This window comes from Salvelinus alpinus, chromosome 22 (assembly GCF_045679555.1).
Source record: "Salvelinus alpinus chromosome 22, SLU_Salpinus.1, whole genome shotgun sequence".
Classification (NCBI taxonomy): domain Eukaryota; kingdom Metazoa; phylum Chordata; class Actinopteri; order Salmoniformes; family Salmonidae; genus Salvelinus; species Salvelinus alpinus.
The window spans coordinates 47,888,728-47,909,204 of NC_092107.1; the positions used below are offsets into that span (position 1 = coordinate 47,888,728).

General features: G+C 46.1%; 1 protein-coding gene across 2 annotated transcripts in view; it reads right to left on the minus strand.

Annotated features, from left to right (window-relative positions):
• LOC139549574 (SH2B adapter protein 2-like) overlaps positions 1 to 14,774 on the minus strand; it is a 45,388-nt gene extending 30,614 nt beyond the window's left edge. For both annotated transcript variants that reach the window (XM_071360211.1, XM_071360210.1), the window contains exon 1: positions 14,539 to 14,774. The gene's annotated coding sequence lies outside the window, so the exon portion shown is untranslated. The remainder of the gene's footprint in view (positions 1 to 14,538) is intronic.
• Positions 14,775 to 20,477: the final 5,703 nt, after the last annotated feature.

The window sequence follows — 20,477 nt, forward strand, 5'->3', positions numbered from 1 at the left end:
AACTAATGCAGCTAGCTAGTTTAGCCTACTCAAACACCCGGCTCAAACAGAGGCTAAGGCTATCCAACAGAGAGGGATGATATGTTAGCCAGCTGGCTAAGGCTATCCAACAGAGAGGGATGATATGTTAGCCAGCTGGCTAAGGCTATCCAACAGAGAGGGATGATATGTTAGCCAGCTGGCTAAGGCTATCCAACAGAGAGGGATGATATGTTAGCTAGCTGGCTAAGGCTATCCAACAGAGAGGGATGATATGTTAGCTGGCTGGCTAAGGCTATCCAACAGAGAGGGATGATATGTTAGCTAGCTGGCTAAGGCTATCCAACAGAGAGGGATGATATGTTAGCTAGCTGGCTAAGGCTATCCAACAGAGAGGGATGATATGTTAGCTAGCTGGCTAAGGCTATCCAACAGAGAGGGATGATATGTTAGCTAGCTGGCTAAGGCTATCCAACAGAGAGGGATGATATGTTAGCTAGCTGGCTAAGGCTATCCAACAGAGAGGGATGATATGTTAGCTAGCTGGCTAAGGCTATCCAACAGAGAGGGATGATATGTTAGCTAGCTGGCTAAGGCTATCCAACAGAGAGGGATGATATGTTAGCTAGCTGGCTAAGGCTATCCAACAGAGAGGGATGATATGTTAGCTAGCTGGCTAAGGCTATCCAACAGAGAGGGATGATATGTTAGCTAGCTGGCTAAGGCTATCCAACAGAGAGGGATGATATGTTAGCTAGCTGGCTAAGGCTATCCAACAGAGAGGGATGATATGTTAGCTAGCTGGCTAAGGCTATCCAACAGAGAGGGATGATATGTTAGCTAGCTAGCTAAGGCTATCCAACCGAGAGGGATGATAGGCTATCCAACAGAGAGGGATGATATGTTAGCTAGCTAGCTAAGGCTATCCAACAGAGAGGGATGATAGGCTATCCAACAGAGAGGGATGATATGTTAGCTAGCTGGCTAAGGCTATCCAACAGAGAGGGATGATATGTTAGCTAGCTAGCTAAGGCTATCCAACAGAGAGGGATGATAGGCTATCCAACAGAGAGGGATGATATGTTAGTTAGCTGGCTAAGGCTATCCAACAGAGAAGGATGATGTGTTAGCTAGCTGGCTAAGGCTATCCAACAGAGAAGGATGATGTGTTAGCTAGCTGGCTAAGGCTATCCAACAGAGAAGGATGATGTGTTAGCTGGCTGGCTAAGTCTATCCAACACTGGAACTCTTCCAAGTCAAGGTAAGCTTTCGGTTTTATTAATTTCTTGACACCGGGGCCCGCCCTTGTAACTGCTAAACTGCTTGCTGTACACTGTCCTGTGTGATTGTAGTGGGTTTACTAACACGTTAGCTACTAGAACTATGTTGACTATGACGTTAGCTAATAGAGTGACAACGATGTAGGCTGTGTGTAGCGGTTGTGGTATGAAGATTTGGTTTGGAAAGGTTTTGTCGCCTGGTCACAGAGAACTGTTGTGTTGTGCACTGAAGTCCACAAGCGAACGGAAAAGGTGAGAGGAGGAGAGCGCGTAAATGCGAGAAGGAATTCTACAACGAGCAAAATGATCATGCCGTTTGTATGTGGCTGTTATGAAAGTGAACTCTGTGTGCAAGTGATCAGGGGTGTATTCATTCTGCCGATTCTGTTGAAAAACATTTCTTAAAAGGAAGCAAACGGAACGAAGGATAAACCTACCTGAATATGTCCAATTGAAAGTCCCGTTTGCAACTGTTGGACTAATGATTCCACCCTAGATCAGATAGATGCAGGGCGGTATTGAATGTCTGTCACCCTGATTACTCCAAGTCGTAAACTTTCATTCATAGGCTAGGTCGTAGCAACCTCATGATGGGTATAGGGAACATTCTAGCATCATGTAGTAGCCTAAACCTATCGATGTTACATTGACCTGGATGAATGGAATATGAATGACAGTCCTCCAATATGCTGCAATAGAAATAAGGCCATGTTCATTAACAATATATTAAAACATCAGTCCTCCCTCGTGTTAACCAGCAGTCCTCCCTCGTGTTGTGCGCGTGTGTGCAGTGGCTGGGAGGCAGTCCGATATCAGCTCAGCTATTTAAAAACATCCGGGGGGTCCAGCTTTCCACACATTCAGCAGAAAAACATAACACACAGGAGACGAGGAGCATTTCTCAAGATCATGTCCTTCCGTTAAGAAGAGGATATGTGCCTTTCTTAAAGATACTGGATAGACTGTACACACACACAACACACACAAAACACACACACACACACACACACACACACACACACACACACACACACACACACACACACACACACACACACACACACACACACACACACACACACACACACACACACACACACAGTCAGCATGAAACTCAAGCCAGAGAAGCTTGTAGAGGAAGTGGAAGCAGTGGGTTTGAGGTCTGGAGCCCAGTGGTTCCTGATACAATACAGAACACGGAGGGTCTACTGATACAATACAGAACACGGAGGTTCTACTGATACAATACAGAACACGGAGGGTCTACTGATACAATACAGAACACGGAGGGTCTACTGATACAATACAGAACACAGAGGGTCTACTGATACAATACAGAACACGGAGGGTCTCCTGATACAATACAGAACACGGAGGGTCTACTGATACAATACAGAACACGGAGGGTCTACTGATACAATACAGAACACGGAGGGTCTACTGATACAATACAGAACACGGAGGGTCTACTGATACAATACAGAACACGGAGGGTCTACTGATACAATACAGAACACGGAGGGTCTACTGATACAATACAGAACACGGAGGGTCTACTGATACAATACAGAACACGGAGGGTCTACTGATACAATACAGAACACGGAGGGTCTACTGATACAATACAGAACACGGAGGGTCTCCTGATACTACAATACACTGTGTACACAGTACCAGTCAAAAGTTTGAACACACCTACTCATTCAAGGGTTTTTCTTTATTTTTTACTATTTTCTACATTGTAGAATAATAGTGAAGATATTAAAACTACACAATAACACATATGGAATCATGTAGTAACCAAAAAAGTGTTAAACAAATAAACATATATTTTATTTTTGAGGTTCATCAAAGTAGCCACCCTTTGCCTTGATGCAGCTTTGCACACTCTTGGCATTCTCTCAACCAGCTTCATGAGGCAGTCACCTGGAATGACTGTCAGTGATTTATTTAGAATTCAAGGCACTCTTAACCAGCATGGCTACCACAGCATTGTGCAGCGATACACCATCCCATCTGGTTTGCGCTTAGTTATGAGATAAGGCGAGAGAAAGAGAAAGGTAGTGAGATGAGACAGAAAGAGAGAGGGGTTGTGAGATGAGAGAGAGAAAGAGGGGTTGTGAGATGAGAGAGAGAACGAGAGGGGTTGTGAGATGAGAGAGAGAACGAGAGAGGGGTTGTGAGATGAGAGAGAGAACGAGAGAGGGGTGGTGAGATGAGAGAGAGAACGAGAGGGGTTGTGAGATGAGAGAGGGGTGGTGAGATGAGAGAGGGGTGGTGAGATGAGAGAGGGGTGGTGAGATGAGAGAGAGAACGAGAGAGGGGTTGTGAGATGAGAGAGAGAACGAGAGGGGTGGTGAGATGAGAGAGGGGTGGTGAGATGAGAGAGGGGTGGTGAGATGAGAGAGGGGTGGTGAGATGAGAGAGAGAACGAGAGAGGGGTTGTGAGATGAGAGAGGGGTGGTGAGATGAGAGAGGGGTGGTGAGATGAGAGAGGGGTGGTGAGATGAGAGAGGGGTGGTGAGATGAGAGAGGGGTGGTGAGATGAGAGAGGGGTGGTGAGATGAGAGAGAGAACGAGAGGGGTGGTGAGATGAGAGAGGGGTGGTGAGATGAGAGAGGGGTGGTGAGATGAGAGAGGGGTGGTGAGCATATGGAAAGAGAAGAGAAGAGAGAAGAAGGGGTCATGTTTTTGCTCCATGCTCCAGCTGTGTGTGTGTGTGTGTGTGTGTGTGTGTGTGTGTGTGTGTGTGTGTGTGTGTGTGTGTGTGTGTGTGTGTGTGTGTGTGTGTGTGTAGATGAGTAAGTACATATGTAGGTGGAGAAGCCACTGGGGACACAGAGGGGAAAACAGGCCCACTCCAGGACATTGGGGCTCGGGACCCTTAATCCACCTTGAACAGCGGCTCCTAGGAGCAGGAGAAAGAGACTAGGGGCAGGAGAAAGAGACTAGGAGCAGGAGGAAGAGACTAGGAGCAGGGGAAAGAGACTAGGAGCAGGGGAAAGAGACTAGGAGCAGGGGAAAGAGACTAGGAGCAGGGGAAAGAGACTAGGAGCAGGAGAAAGAGACTAGGAGCAGGAGAAAGAGACTAGGAGCAGGGGAAAGAGACTAGGAGCAGGAGAAAGAGACTAGGAGCAGGAGCAGGAGAAAGAGACTAGGAGCAGGAGAAAGAGACTAGGAGCAGGAGAAAGAGACTAGAAGCAGGAGAAAGAGACTAGGAGCAGGAGAAAGAGACTAGGAGCAGGGGAAAGAGACTAGGGGCAGGGGAAAGAGACTAGGAGCAGGAGAAAGAGACTAGGAGCAGGAGAAAGAGACTAGGGGCAGGAGAAAGAGACTAGGAGCAGGGGAAAGAGACTAGGAGCAGGGGAAAGAGACTAGGAGCAGGGGAAAGAGACTAGGAGCAGGGGAAAGAGACTAGGAGCAGGGGAAAGAGACTAGGAGCAGGGGAAAGAGACTAGGAGCAGGAGAAAGAGACTATGAGCAGGGGAAAGAGACTAGGAGCAGGAGAAAGAGACTAGGAGCAGGAGCAGGAGAAAGAGACTAGGAGCAGGAGAAAGAGACTAGGAGCAGGAGAAAGAGACTAGGAGCAGGAGAAAGAGACTAGGAGCAGGGGAAAGAGACTAGGGGCAGGGGAAAGAGACTAGGAGCAGGAGAAAGAGACTAGGAGCAGGGGAAAGAGACTAGGAGCAGGAGAAAGAGACTAGGAGCAGGAGAAAGAGACTAGGAGCAGGAGGAAGAGACTAGGAGCAGGGGAAAGAGACTAGGAGCAGGGGAAAGAGACTAGGAGCAGGGGAAAGAGACTAGGAGCAGGAGAAAGAGACTAGGAGCAGGGGAAAGAGACTAGGAGCAGGAGAAAGAGACTAGGAGCAGGAGCAGGAGAAAGAGACTAGGAGCAGGAGAAAGAGACTAGGAGCAGGAGAAAGAGACTAGGAGCAGGAGAAAGAGACTAGGAGCAGGGGAAAGAGACTAGGGGCAGGGGAAAGAGACTAGGAGCAGGAGAAAGAGACTAGGAGCAGGAGAAAGAGACTAGGGGCAGGAGAAAGAGACTAGGAGCAGGGGAAAGAGACTAGGAGCAGGGGAAAGAGACTAGGAGCAGGGGAAAGAGACTAGGAGCAGGAGAAAGAGACTAGGAGCAGGAGAAAGAGACTAGGAGCAGGGGAAAGAGACTAGGAGCAGGGGAAAGAGACTAGGAGCAGGGGAAAGAGACTAGGAGCAGGGGAAAGAGACTAGGAGCAGGGGAAAGAGACTAGGAGCAGGAGAAAGAGACTAGGAGCAGGGGAAAGAGACTAGGAGCAGGAGAAAGAGACTAGGAGCAGGAGCAGGAGAAAGAGACTAGGAGCAGGAGAAAGAGACTAGGAGCAGGAGAAAGAGACTAGGAGCAGGGGAAAGAGACTAGGGGCAGGGGGAAGAGACTAGGAGCAGGAGAAAGAGACTAGGAGCAGGAGAAAGAGACTAGGGGCAGGAGAAAGAGACTAGGAGCAGGAGAAAGAGACTAGGAGCAGGAGAAAGAGACTAGGAGCAGGGGAAAGAGACTAGGAGCAGGAGAAAGAGACTAGGAGCAGGAGCAGGAGAAAGAGACTAGGAGCAGGAGAAAGAGACTAGGAGCAGGAGAAAGAGACTAGGAGCAGGGGAAAGAGACTAGGAGCAGGGGAAAGAGACTAGGAGCAGGGGAAAGAGACTAGGAGCAGGAGAAAGAGACTAGGAGCAGGAGAAAGAGACTAGGAGCAGGAGAAAGAGACTAGGAGCAGGAGGAAGAGACTAGGAGCAGGGGAAAGAGACTAGGAGCAGGGGAAAGAGACTAGGAGCAGGGGAAAGAGACTAGGAGCAGGAGGAAGAGACTAGGAGCAGGGGAAAGAGACTAGGAGCAGGAGAAAGAGACTAGGAGCAGGGGAAAGAGACTAGGAGCAGGGGAAAGAGACTAGGAGCAGGAGGAAGAGACTAGGAGCAGGAGAAAGAGACTAGGAGCAGGGGAAAGAGACTAGGAGCAGGGGAAAGAGACTAGGAGCAGGGGAAAGAGACTAGGAGCAGGGGAAAGAGACTAGGAGCAGGGGAAAGAGACTAGGAGCAGGGGAAAGAGACTAGGAGCAGGAGAAAGAGACTAGGAGCAGGAGAAAGAGACTAGGAGCAGGGGAAAGAGACTAGGAGCAAGAGAAAGAGACTAGGAGCAGGAGCAGGAGAAAGAGACTAGGAGCAGGAGAAAGAGACTAGGAGCAGGAGAAAGAGACTAGAAGCAGGAGAAAGAGACTAGGAGCAGGGGAAAGAGACTAGGGGCAGGGGAAAGAGACTAGGAGCAGGAGAAAGAGACTAGGAGCAGGAGAAAGAGACTAGGGGCAGGAGAAAGAGACTAGGAGCAGGGGAAAGAGACTAGGAGCAGGGGAAAGAGACTAGGAGCAGGGGAAAGAGACTAGGAGCAGGGGAAAGAGACTAGGAGCAGGGGAAAGAGACTAGGAGCAGGGGAAAGAGACTAGGAGCAGGAGAAAGAGACTATGAGCAGGGGAAAGAGACTAGGAGCAGGAGAAAGAGACTAGGAGCAGGAGCAGGAGAAAGAGACTAGGAGCAGGAGAAAGAGACTAGGAGCAGGAGAAAGAGACTAGGAGCAGGAGAAAGAGACTAGGAGCAGGGGAAAGAGACTAGGGGCAGGGGAAAGAGACTAGGAGCAGGAGAAAGAGACTAGGAGCAGGGGAAAGAGACTAGGAGCAGGAGAAAGAGACTAGGAGCAGGAGAAAGAGACTAGGAGCAGGAGGAAGAGACTAGGAGCAGGGGAAAGAGACTAGGAGCAGGGGAAAGAGACTAGGAGCAGGGGAAAGAGACTAGGAGCAGGAGAAAGAGACTAGGAGCAGGGGAAAGAGACTAGGAGCAGGAGAAAGAGACTAGGAGCAGGAGCAGGAGAAAGAGACTAGGAGCAGGAGAAAGAGACTAGGAGCAGGAGAAAGAGACTAGGAGCAGGAGAAAGAGACTAGGAGCAGGGGAAAGAGACTAGGGGCAGGGGAAAGAGACTAGGAGCAGGAGAAAGAGACTAGGAGCAGGAGAAAGAGACTAGGAGCAGGAGAAAGAGACTAGGGGCAGGAGAAAGAGACTAGGAGCAGGGGAAAGAGACTAGGAGCAGGGGAAAGAGACTAGGAGCAGGGGAAAGAGACTAGGAGCAGGGGAAAGAGACTAGGAGCAGGGGAAAGAGACTAGGAGCAGGGGAAAGAGACTAGGAGCAGGGGAAAGAGACTAGGAGCAGGAGAAAGAGACTAGGAGCAGGAGAAAGAGACTAGGAGCAGGAGCAGGAGAAAGAAACTAGGAGCAGGAGAAAGAGACTAGGAGCAGGAGAAAGAGACTAGGAGCAGGAGAAAGAGACTAGGAGCAGGGGAAAGAGACTAGGGGCAGGGGAAAGAGACTAGGAGCAGGAGAAAGAGACTAGGAGCAGGAGAAAGAGACTAGGGGCAGGAGAAAGAGACTAGGAGCAGGAGAAAGAGACTAGGAGCAGGAGAAAGAGACTAGGAGCAGGGGAAAGAGACTAGGAGCAGGAGAAAGAGACTAGGAGCAGGAGCAGGAGAAAGAGACTAGGAGCAGGAGAAAGAGACTAGGAGCAGGAGAAAGAGACTAGGAGCAGGGGAAAGAGACTAGGAGCAGGGGAAAGAGACTAGGAGCAGGGGAAAGAGACTAGGAGCAGGAGAAAGAGACTAGGAGCAGGAGAAAGAGACTAGGAGCAGGAGAAAGAGACTAGGAGCAGGAGGAAGAGACTAGGAGCAGGGGAAAGAGACTAGGAGCAGGGGAAAGAGACTAGGAGCAGGGGAAAGAGACTAGGAGCAGGAGGAAGAGACTAGGAGCAGGGGAAAGAGACTAGGAGCAGGAGAAAGAGACTAGGAGCAGGAGAAAGAGACTAGGAGCAGGAGAAAGAGACTAGGAGCAGGAGGAAGAGACTAGGAGCAGGGGAAAGAGACTAGGAGCAGGGGAAAGAGACTAGGAGCAGGGGAAAGAGACTAGGAGCAGGAGGAAGAGACTAGGAGCAGGGGAAAGAGACTAGGAGCAGGAGAAAGAGACTAGGAGCAGGGGAAAGAGACTAGGAGCAGGGGAAAGAGACTAGGAGCAGGAGGAAGAGACTAGGAGCAGGAGAAAGAGACTAGGAGCAGGGGAAAGAGACTAGGAGCAGGAGGAAGAGACTAGGAGCAGGAGAAAGAGACTAGGAGCAGGGGAAAGAGACTAGGAGCAGGAGGCAACTCCAACCTGCTAAACACATTGACCGGGAGACATATGAGCAGTGCGGTTCTGATATGATCCAGTCCTCTGAGGAGATGTTCTGTTCAGTACATCATGTTGATTAATACAGCAGCACTATTTTAGCTGCACACACACACACACACACACACACACACACACACACACACACACACACACACACACACACACACACACACACACACACACACACACACACACACACACACACACACACACACACACACACACACACACACACACACACACACACACACACACACACACACACACAGAGGGAATGACTGCTGGGATGAGCAGGAAATTACACAACCAGACACATAAGAAACATGACAGGTCGACACAGACACATCACAGTTCACACATACAGGCCTACAAGTCAGAAACACATCACAGTTCACACATACAGGCCTACAAGTCAGAAACACATCACAGTTCACACATACAGGCCTACAAGTCAGAAACACATCACAGTTCACACATACAGGCCTACAAGTCAGAAACACATCACAGTTCACACACAGGCCTACAAGGGTAGAATGTAACCACACAGAAATAGATCCAGAAGTCATTGGTTTCCTCTGTGAATTAGGGTAAGTGTACGTATTAGGATAAGTGTACATATTAAACCCACCAAAATCTAAGTTTAGACATTTCTAACATATACTGCCCTAACTTCTGTAAAAAAAAGTTTATATAAAATTAAAGATACATTTTTTATATAAAGTTTTATGACTTTAAGACATTAAAATATTTGATAAAATATGTGAAAAGTCTGGAGTAGCTTTAATAGTACCGAGAGTACCCTTTAAAACCTTGGGTGTTCCAAATAAGCCCACTATTTAAATAAAATTTCCAAATGTTCAAAACTGACATTTCTTATGTACACTAAACAAAAATATATAAAACGCAACATGTAAAGTGTCGGTCCCATGTTTTATGAACTGAAATAAAAGAGACCAGAAATGTTCCATTGGCATATCAAGAAGCTGATTAAACAGCATGATTATTACACAGGTGCACCTTGTGCCGGGGACAATAAAAGGCCACTCTAAAATGTGACATTTTGTCATGCAACACAATGCCACAGATATCTCAAGTTTTGAGTGGACATGCAAATTGGCATGCTGACTGCAGGAATGTCCACCAGAGCTGTAGCCAGATAATTCAATGTTAATTTCTCTACCATTTCTCTCCAACGTTGTATTAGAGAATTTGGCAGTACGTCCAACCAGCCTCACAACCACAGACCACGTGTAACCACGCTAGCCCAGGACCTCCACATCCGGTTTCTTCACCTGCGGGATCATCAGAGGCTGAAGGGTGGCTGGCTTTTCAGTGAGTGGCCCTGGCACCTAAGTGGGTGGGCCTATGCACTTTAAAATGTAATCTGTGAATGCCTGAAATCTATCATTTTGTTGTAGTTCACCAAGCTATGTGTGTTGTAGTTCACCAAGCTATGTCTGTTGTAGTTCACCAAGCTATGTGTGTTGTAGTTCACCAAGCTATGTCTGTTGTAGTTCACCAAGCTATGTGTGTTGTAGTTCACCAAGCTATGTGTGTTGTAGTTCACCAAGCTATGTCTGTTGTAGTTCACCAAGCTATGTGTGTTGTAGTTCACCAAGCTATGTGTGTTGTAGTTCACCAAGCTATGTGTGTTGTAGTTCACCAAGCTATGTCTGTTGTAGTTCACCAAGCTATATGTGTTGTAGTTCACCAAGCTATGTCTGTTGTAGTTCACCAAGCTATGTCTGTTGTAGTTCACCAAGCTATCCGGCTACTGTGTGACTGTGACACGCAGCCACGACCGCTAGCATGAAAAACCCATCTTTTCAATTGGCAAAGAAATAGTAATTAACGCCCATATGCTATCATGTGTATACAATACCAATCAAAAGTTTGGACACACCTACTAATTTCAGGGTTTTTATTTATTTATTTATTTACTATTTTCTACATTGTAGAATAATAGTGAAGACATCAAAACTATGAAATAACACATATGGAATCATGTAGTAACCAAAAACGTGTTAAACAAATCAAAATATATTTTAGATTTTAGATTCTTCAAAGTAGCCACCCTTTGCTTTGATGACAGCTTTGCACACTCTTGGCATTCTCTCAACCAGCTTCATGAGGTAGTTACCGGGAATGCATTTCAATTAACAGGTGTGCCTTGTTAAAAGTTAATTTGTGGAATTTATTTCCTTCTTAATGCATTTGAGCCAATCAGTTGTGTTGTGACAAGGTAGGGATTGTTTACAGAAGATAGCCCTATTTGGTAAAAGACAAAGTCCATATTATGGCAAGAACAGCTCAAATAAGCAAAGAGAAATGACAGTCCATCATTACTTTAAGACATGAAGGTCAGTCCATCCTGATAATTTAAAGAACTTCAAGTGCAGTCGCAAAAACCATCAAGCACTATGATGAAACTGGCTCTCATGAGGACCGCCACAGGAAAGGAAGACCCATAGTTACCTCTGCTGAAGAGGATAAGGTCACTAGAGTTACCAGCCTCAGAAATTGCAGAGGTCAAGTAACAGACACATCTCAACATCAACTGTTCAGAGGAGACTACGTGAGTCAAGCCTTCATGGTCGATTTGCTTAAAGAAACCACTACTAAAGGACACCAATAATAAGAAGAGACTTGCTTGGGCCAAGAAATACGAGCAATGGACTTCAGACCGGTGGAAATCTGTCCTTTGGTCTGATGAATGCAAGTTTGACATTTTTGGTTCCAACTGCCGAGTCTTTGTGAGACGCAGAGTAAGCGAACGAATGATCTCCGCATGTGTGGTTCCCACCGGGAAGCATGGAAGAGGAGATGTGATGGTGTGGGGGTGCTTTGCTGGTGACACTGTCTGTGATTTATTTAGAATTCAAGGCACACTTAACCAGCATGGCTACCACAGCATTCTGCAAGACTGTTGGAAAAGCATTCCAGGTGAAGCAGCTTTGCAGCTTCTGCAAAGCTGTCGTCAAAGCAAAGGGTGACTACTTTAAAGAATATAAAATATATTTTGATTTCTTTAACACTTTTTTGGTTACTACATGATTCCATGTGTGTTATTTCATAGTTTCGATGTCTTCACTATTATTCTACAATGTAGAAAATAGTTGTTGTTTTTTTAAATAAGAAAAACCCTTGAATTAGTAGGTGTCAAAATGTTTGACTGGTACTGTATATCATTACATTCATATCTTAATTTTACATATGTGATCATTCTTTATCTGAGAAGGTACAAAAAAATATCTGAAAATGTATTTATCTGATGGTCGCCTCAATACCAAGAGTTTTTGTACAGCTTTGAAATTGGGCACATGTGGGAACTGAATACATAACTGTATAACTGTCAATAACTTAATAATAAAACATCTGATTGGCTTAGAATACAAAACTGTAATGGATATAACAGCCAGATGAATTGGTTGAAACATTAAACAGATGAACACTTTTCTAGTTTCCTTTTTATTTGAATCCACAGATGGGAAGTGGACTTAGTGGGTACACTTACCCTGTGTCTAAGATCAACAAGGTTTGTTCCTTCGGGATCTACAAGAGCAGATCGTCAGAGAGTGGAGGGTTGGCTCGTCTGACTACTGGGACTGACTGACTGACTGACTGACTGAATGACTGGCTGACTGGATGACTGGCTGACTCACCAAAGGAAGCCAGAGAAACCAATGGCAGCCTAAATGCATAGCAGAAGAAAGGATGACTGAGAGAGAGGGAGCAGCAGAAAGGATGACAGAGAGAGAGACGGAGCAGCAGACAGGATGACAGAGAGAGAGGGAGCAGCAGACAGGATGACAGAGAGAGATGGAGCAGCAGACAGGATGACAGAGAGAGGGAGCAGCAGACAGGATGACAGAGAGAGAGGGAGCAGAAGAAAGGATGACTGAGAGAGAGGGAGCAGCAGAAAGGATGACAGAGAGAGAGACGGAGCAGCAGACAGGATGACAGAGAGAGGGAGCAGCAGACAGGATGACAGAGAGAGATGGAGCAGCAGACAGGATGACAGAGAGAGGGAGCAGCAGACAGGATGACAGAGAGAGAGGGAGCAGCAGACAGGATGACAGAGAGAGATGGAGCAGCAGACAGGATGACAGAGAGAGGGAGCAGCAGACAAGATGACAGCCCATAGAGCCAGCCAGTAGATAAGACCTCCAGAGGAAAGAAAGGGGTCAGGGGTCACAGGCCAGAGTTATACAACCTTCACTTGCTCTGGCCTCATCATCACAGACCACACACTATGACCTTTGACCTGACCTCTGATAACCCTGCCGGCCACTTCCTGACTCTCAACCAACTGAGAGAGGAATGCTCTTTCCTGGTAGAAGTGGGATGTAGCCTAGCAACAGATCTACACCCATCACTGATACAGCCTCTCTTTTAACTCCTGATAGAGCCAGATTGGGTTGACATGATGACCGTAGTCAGGGCAGGCGTAACTTACTCTGACCAAACACTGAGTCATGCTACAAGCATAATGCACTCTGAGTAAATACACAAAAACATGGAAACGATGCCTTTGAGGAGTGCAGTATTATCAAAAAAATACTTCTGTCAGGAATAATTTGTTTTCTTCTGATTCTGAATGTGCCTACGGTAAGACTACAGGCGCCTCCAGTGATGTAAAACACGCAGCAACGACCCGCTTATAACAACCCACACGCGACTGTGCATGTTAAACACACTAATTAGCATGTCCTCTGGGGGTGAGAAAGGGCACGGAGACAAACAGAGCTAATGTAAATATTGAGCGAGCTGAGGGTGAGAGCCTTCATGCAGCGTGCCTCCACGTGGCCAACCGTGATCAAGGATAGAGCGTGGGAGACGCGCATTCCGCGACTCCGTTTCTGCTTCCTGTCCCTCTCACCCACTAAATTAATTTCACAGATGACACAAAAAAAAAATAAACACCCTGAAATGCAAGATGTGGACGTTTTTTTCCTTTTTCGTCTTGAAACTATAAAGTTGAACGGTATGGCCACAGGCTATAATCAGAGAATAAATGATGTGAACTAACAGGCTACTGGAGCATTTTTACAGACTGGTAACAAAACGAACACTTGTAAAACTTGGAATAGGTCTAGGTTAGCATACCTTGTTGCACTACACTGACATGTATGAAGTGGCGTGATAGTTGTTTGATCTTCACCGTCTGTTTAACATAGTCTATCGAATAAAACAGGCTTTTTTTATAACAGTATGCCTATATAAACCATTAGCAATTAGAAAGAACTGTAGAAATATATGACTAGCCTAGGCCTTTTAATTAATGGGAATAATCGATAGGCTGTGGTAGCATGTGCGCACGGTGGTGGTACTCATGAATGAGAAATAACCGTCTGCTGAATGGCTGGGCGCCGACTCGGACGCGTGAAAGAACGGATCCCGAATTCCGCGTCAATGAATGACCGTTTTAACAGAGACTCTATTCGCAGTGCCAGGACACAAACAGACCCTGGGGTTTGTCAATGACTGCTGGAGACAGAATGTTATAATGGTATCTGTTATGGTCAGTGACCCTAGAGACCTTAACCCCTCGACAGACCTACCCCTCGAACCACAAAAATTGATTAGGGGAAAAATCCTTTACCGCGAACCTCAATCCCGAGCAGCTAATGTCTTGAGGCTTCTCTGAGGAAGCGCATCAATCACTGAGGTTGTACTAAGAACGGCATCAATGGAGTCTGTTATAGCCTAGGCTACCCGTGTGTTGCAATAATGTGTTTTACATGGATGCGTTTCAGCACCAGGCGCGTTGGCGAGTCGATTGGACATACGGCTATCCTTCAGCACCTGAACCGAACACAGTGAGGGCTGAGCCTAGCTGCCTATCTTATTGCTACCGTACTCACTAAAAGCACGACGCAAACATTTTCATAGCCTAGGAAATAATATTATAATGTGGAACGTAGCCTAGGTTACAGGTTGGCGATTATAAAGGAAACGGGTAGGCTAGAATGTGCGCTAACTCGCCTCCAGCAACATCCAAACAGGTCGGAAGTCACAAAATGGAAAACATGAACGCAGCAGAGCTCACCTCGATGTCCGACTCACTGCATGGCGCTACGCTGATGTCTGGGAGCCAATCCTTGCTCTGTTGTTTGTTGTTATTGCTGTTGTTGTTGTTCTCCAATCAAGTCCAATAATATGTATTAATTGTCTTCATATCTGTATTCTCGATGAGCGGTTAGACAGATATAGGAGGCTAGCGGCCGCGCCGTTACACTGCACTGTAGGATCCACGGTCTCTCATTCCGGGACTGTCTGCCCTTAAAGGAGCCGCCCACGGTTCCCGCTTGCCAAAACCAGTTCACTTTGCCATAGGTATAAACGTTTAGTGTTTTTTTTGTGAGCCAGAGGGAAGTCCATTGTGTGTAATCCCACCAGTCTCCCTCTTTTTCTCCCTCTCACTCAGAGGCGTCGTGCCTCCTCAGATTTGTTCTATTAAAACAATAATAGATACCAGTTAAAAGTTTAGATGCACTTATTCAAGGGTTTTTTCTTTACTTTTATTATTTTCTATAATGTAGAATAATAGTGAAGACATCAAAACTATGAAATAACACATATGGAATCATGTAGTAACCAAAAAAGTGTTCAACAAATCAAAATATTATTTTTGATTTTTCAAAGTAGCCACCCTTTGCCTTGTTAACAGCTTTGCACACTCTTGTAATTATCTTAACCAGCTTCACCTGGAATGCTTTTTTCAACAGTCCAACTCATCCCAAACCATCTCAATTGGGTTGAGGTCGGGTGATTATGGAGGCCAGGTCATCTGATGCATCACTCCATCACTCTCCTTCTTGGTCAAAAATCTCTTACACAGCCTGGAGGTGTGATGTGTCATTGTCCTGTTGATAAACTAATGATAGTCCCACTAAGCGCAAATCAGATGGGATGGCGTATCGCTGCAGAATGCTGTGGTAGCCATGCTGTTTTAGTGTGCCTTGAACTCTAAATAAATCACAGTGTCACGAGCAAAGCACCCCTCCACCATCACACCCTCTCCTCCGTGCTTCACGATTTGTAACCTTTATTTAACTAGGCAAGTCAGTTAAGAACAAATTATTAATTACAATGATGGCCTACCCCGGCCAAACCTGGACGACGCTTGGCCAATTGTGTGCCGCCCTATGGGACTCCCAATCATGTCCGGATACAGCCTGGATTCGAACCAGGGACTGTAGTGATGGCTCTTGCACTGAGATCGATGGGAACCACACATGCGGAGATCATCCGTTCACCTACTCTGCATCTCACAAAGACATGGCGGTTGGAACCAAAAATCTTAAATTTGGATTTATCAGACTAAAGGACAGATTTCCACCGGTCTAATGTCCATTGCTCGTGTTTCTTGGCCCAAGCAAGTCTCTTCTTCTTATTGGTGTTCTTTAGTAGTGGTTTCTTTGCAGCAATTCATCCATGAAGGCCTGATTCACACAGTCTCCTCTGAACACTTGATGTTGAGATGTTCAAGTAACAGACACTCTGTGAGTGCGGGTGCAATTCCTGAGGCTGGCAACTCTAGTGACCTTATTCTCTGCAGCAGAGGTAACTATGGGTCTTCCTTTCCTGTGGCGGTCCTCATGTGAGCCAGATTCATCATAGTGCTTGATGGTTTTTGCGACTGCACTTGAAGAAACGTTCAGTTCTTTACATTTTCCAGATTGACTGACCTTCATGTCTTAAAGTAACGATGGACTGTCATTGCTCTTTGCTTATTTGAGTTGTTCTTGCCATAATATGGACTTGGTCTTTTACCAAAAAGGGCTTTCTTCTGTATACTACCCCTACCTTGTCACAACACAACTGATTGGCTCAAACGAATTAAGAAAGAAAGAAATTCCACAAATTAACTTTTAAGATGGAACACCTATTAATTGAAATGCATTCCAGGTGACTACCCCCATGAAGTTGGTTAAGAGAATGCCAAGAGTGTGCAAAGCTGTCATCAAGGCAAAGGGTGGCTACTTTGAAGAATCTCAAATATAAAATATATTTTGATTTGTTTGACACTTATTTTGTTACTACATGATTCCATATGTGTTATTTCATAGTTTTGATGTCTTCACTATTATTCTACAATGTAGAAAAGAGTAAAAAAAGAAAGAAAGAAAAACCCTGAAATGAGTAGGTGTGTCCAAACTTTTGACTGGTACTGTATATATTTAAAAAAATAATTAAGCATAATGATTATGGCTCTCGATTGCAGGAAAAAGCTGCTTCGGATGTTTGAAAAATGCTAAATTCTCCAATTTATAGTCAGTGGGGCTAGCCCCCCCTCCGGACTACCCTCCGGCCCCCCCTCCGGACCACCCTCTAGCCATCCTCACGTATTTTGTGCCCCCTCAGATTTTTGGGGTGCCTGCTCTCCCTGTCACTCTCTCACCCGCACACTCCCTAAAGCTCGGGTCTAAGCAGCGCTAATGTTGCTTCACACTTTATAATACGGGACGTTCAGTGTTGTTGGGTTTCCTGGAGTGGTGAGTGGGAGAGAGAGTTAGGTGACCTATTGTGCCACACACACACACACACACACACACACACACACACACACACACACACACACACACACACACACACACACACACACACACACACACACACACACACACACACACACACACACACACAAACACACACACAGTTAGTCTCAATCACTAGCCATTTGTCTTACCACTCCATTATATCAGAGCCTATAAGCCCGGCACTGGCATGTCATGCTACACAAACATGCAACCAACTCCAGCCATTTAGACACAGCAACATACATACATTCATTTGGTGGCAGACAGACACACGGACATAGAAACGTCATTGAGTGCAGACAGACAGACACAGTAACTCATTGAGTGCAGACAGACAGACACAGTAACTCATTGAGTGCAGACAGACAGACAGACACAGTAACTCATTGAGTGCAGACAGACAGACAGACAGACACAGTAACTCATTGAGTGCAGACAGACAGACAGACACAGTAACTCATTGAGTGCAGACAGACAGACAGACACAGTAACTCATTGAGTGCAGACAAACAGACAGACAGACAGACACAGTAACTCATTGAGTGCAGACAGACAGACACAGTAACTCATTGAGTGCAGACAGACAGACACAGTAACTCATTGAGTGCAGACAGACAGACACAGTAACTCATTGAGTGCAGACAGACAGACAGACACAGTAACTCATTGAGTGCAGACAGACAGACAGACAGACAGACAGACAGACAGACAGACAGACAGACAGACAGACAGACAGACACAGTAACTCATTGAGTGCAGACAAACAGACAGACAGACAGACAGACAGACAGACAGACAGACAGACAGACAGACAGACAGACAGACACAGTAACTCATTGAGTGCAGACAAACAGACAGACAGACAGACAGACAGACAGACACAGTAACTCATTGAGTGCAGACAGACAGACACAGTAACTCATTGAGTGCAGACAGACAGACACAGTAACTCATTGAGTGCAGACAGACAGACAGACAGACAGACACAGTAACTCATTGAGTGCAGACAGACAGACAGACAGACAGACACAGTAACTCATTGAGTGCAGACAAACAGACAGACAGACAGACAGACAGACAGACACAGTAACTCATTGAGTGCAGACAGACAGACACAGTAACTCATTGAGTGCAGACAGACAGACAGACAGACACAGTAACTCATTGAGTGCAGACAGACAGACAGACAGACAGACAGACAGACAGACAGACACAGTAACTCATTGAGTGCAGACAAACAGACAGACAGACAGACAGACAGACAGACAGACAGACAGACACAGTAACTCATTGAGTGCAGACAAACAGACAGACAGACAGACAGACAGACAGACACAGTAACTCATTGAGTGCAGACAGACAGACACAGTAACTCATTGAGTGCAGACAGACAGACACAGTAACTCATTGAGTGCAGACAGACAGACACAGTAACTCATTGAGTGCAGACAGACAGACAGACAGACAGACAGACAGACAGACAGACACAGTAACTCATTGAGTGCAGACAGACAGACAGACAGACAGACAGAGTAACTCATTGAGTGCAGACAAACAGACAGACAGACACAGTAACTCATTGAGTGCAGACAAACAGACAGACAGACAGACAGACACAGTAACTCATTGAGTGCAGACAGACAGACAGACACAGTAACTCATTGAGTGCAGACAGACAGACAGACACAGTAACTCATTGAGTGCAGACAGACAGACACAGTAACTCATTGAGTGCAGACAGACAGACAGACAGAGTAACTAATTGAGTGCAGACAGACAGAAAGACAGACACAGTAACTCATTGAGTGCAGACAGACAGACACAGTAACTCATTGAGTGCAGACAGACAGACACAGTAACTCATTGAGTGCAGAGTGACCCAGCCTCCCCCACACGATTTCTCACAGTATTGTTCTTTCAGACTGTCTCCTGAAAATCATTCACAAGGGGCTTCCTGAGGGAGGGGCTCAGACCAGCTGGACACACGCACGCACGCACACACACACACACACACACACACACACACACACACACACACACACACACACACACACACACACACACACACACACACACACACACACACACACACACACACACACACACACACACACACACACACACACACACACACACACACACACACACACACACACACACACACACACACACACACACACACACACACACACACACACACACACACACACACACACACACACACACACACACACACACACACACACACACACACACACACACACACACACACACACACACACACACACACACACACACGGTGCTTTCCACGCTGCGTCCGTCCAGTAGAGGACTGCTGAAAAAAATCAGTGTTTTTTTTATATATGATACAATATCGGTACATATTGCCTTTCCAACTAGACTAACAGCGATCATCAACTGATCTCGTGTCTGGATGGCTGTGGATTGAATGTGTTGGTTAAATGGAATGTTGGCATATTGGCAGTTAATTTAAAACATGTATGGAATCATTATCCCCCCCCCAAAAAAATGGCTAGCTAGCTAACCAACATACAGTGGAGAATAATTCCTCAAATGCCTTATTTTACACAATATCTTATCACAGCACTGGCTGGCCACGGTTGACTGACTCTCTGAACAAAATGGCCGACCTTTATCTCCTCATAAGAAGGTTCATGTACATTCTAGAATTCTATTTGCTAATTCTATTGTCGAGCCATTGATGCTCCTTCAGAAGGTTCATGTACATTCTAGAATTCTATTTGCTAATTCTATTGTCGAGCCATTGATGCTCCATACTCTACCTGGGTGTGTTTCCCTCAGTGCCCCATTAGACAGGAACAAGGTGTGTTTCCCTCCATTAGACAGGAACAAGGTGTGTTTCCCTCCATTAGACAGGAACAAGGTGTGTTTCCCTCAGTGCCCCATTAGACAGGAACAAGGTGTGTTTCCCTCCATTAGACAGGAACAAGGTGTGTTTCCCTCCATTAGACAGGAACAAGGTGTGTTTCCCTCCATTAGACAGGAACAAGGTGTGTTTCCCTCCATTAGACAGGAACAAGGTGTGTTTCCCTCCATTAGACAGGGACAAGGTGTGTTTCCCTCCATTAGACAGGAACAAGGTGTGTTTCCCTACATTAGACAGGAACAAGGTGTGTTTCCCTCCATTAGACAGGAACAAGGTGTGTTTCCCTCCATTAGACAGGAACAAGGTGTGTTTCCCTCATTAGACAGGAACACGGTGTGTTTCCCTCCATTAGACAGGGACAAGGTGTGTTTCCCTCCATTAGACAGGAACAAGGTGTGTTTCCCTACATTAGACAGGAACAAGGTGTGTTTCCCTCCATTAGACAGGAACAAGGTGTGTTTCCCTCAATGCCCCATTAGACAGGAACAAAGCTATCTGTTATCTGCAAGAAAACAAGGCTATCTTCCTCCTGGAGAT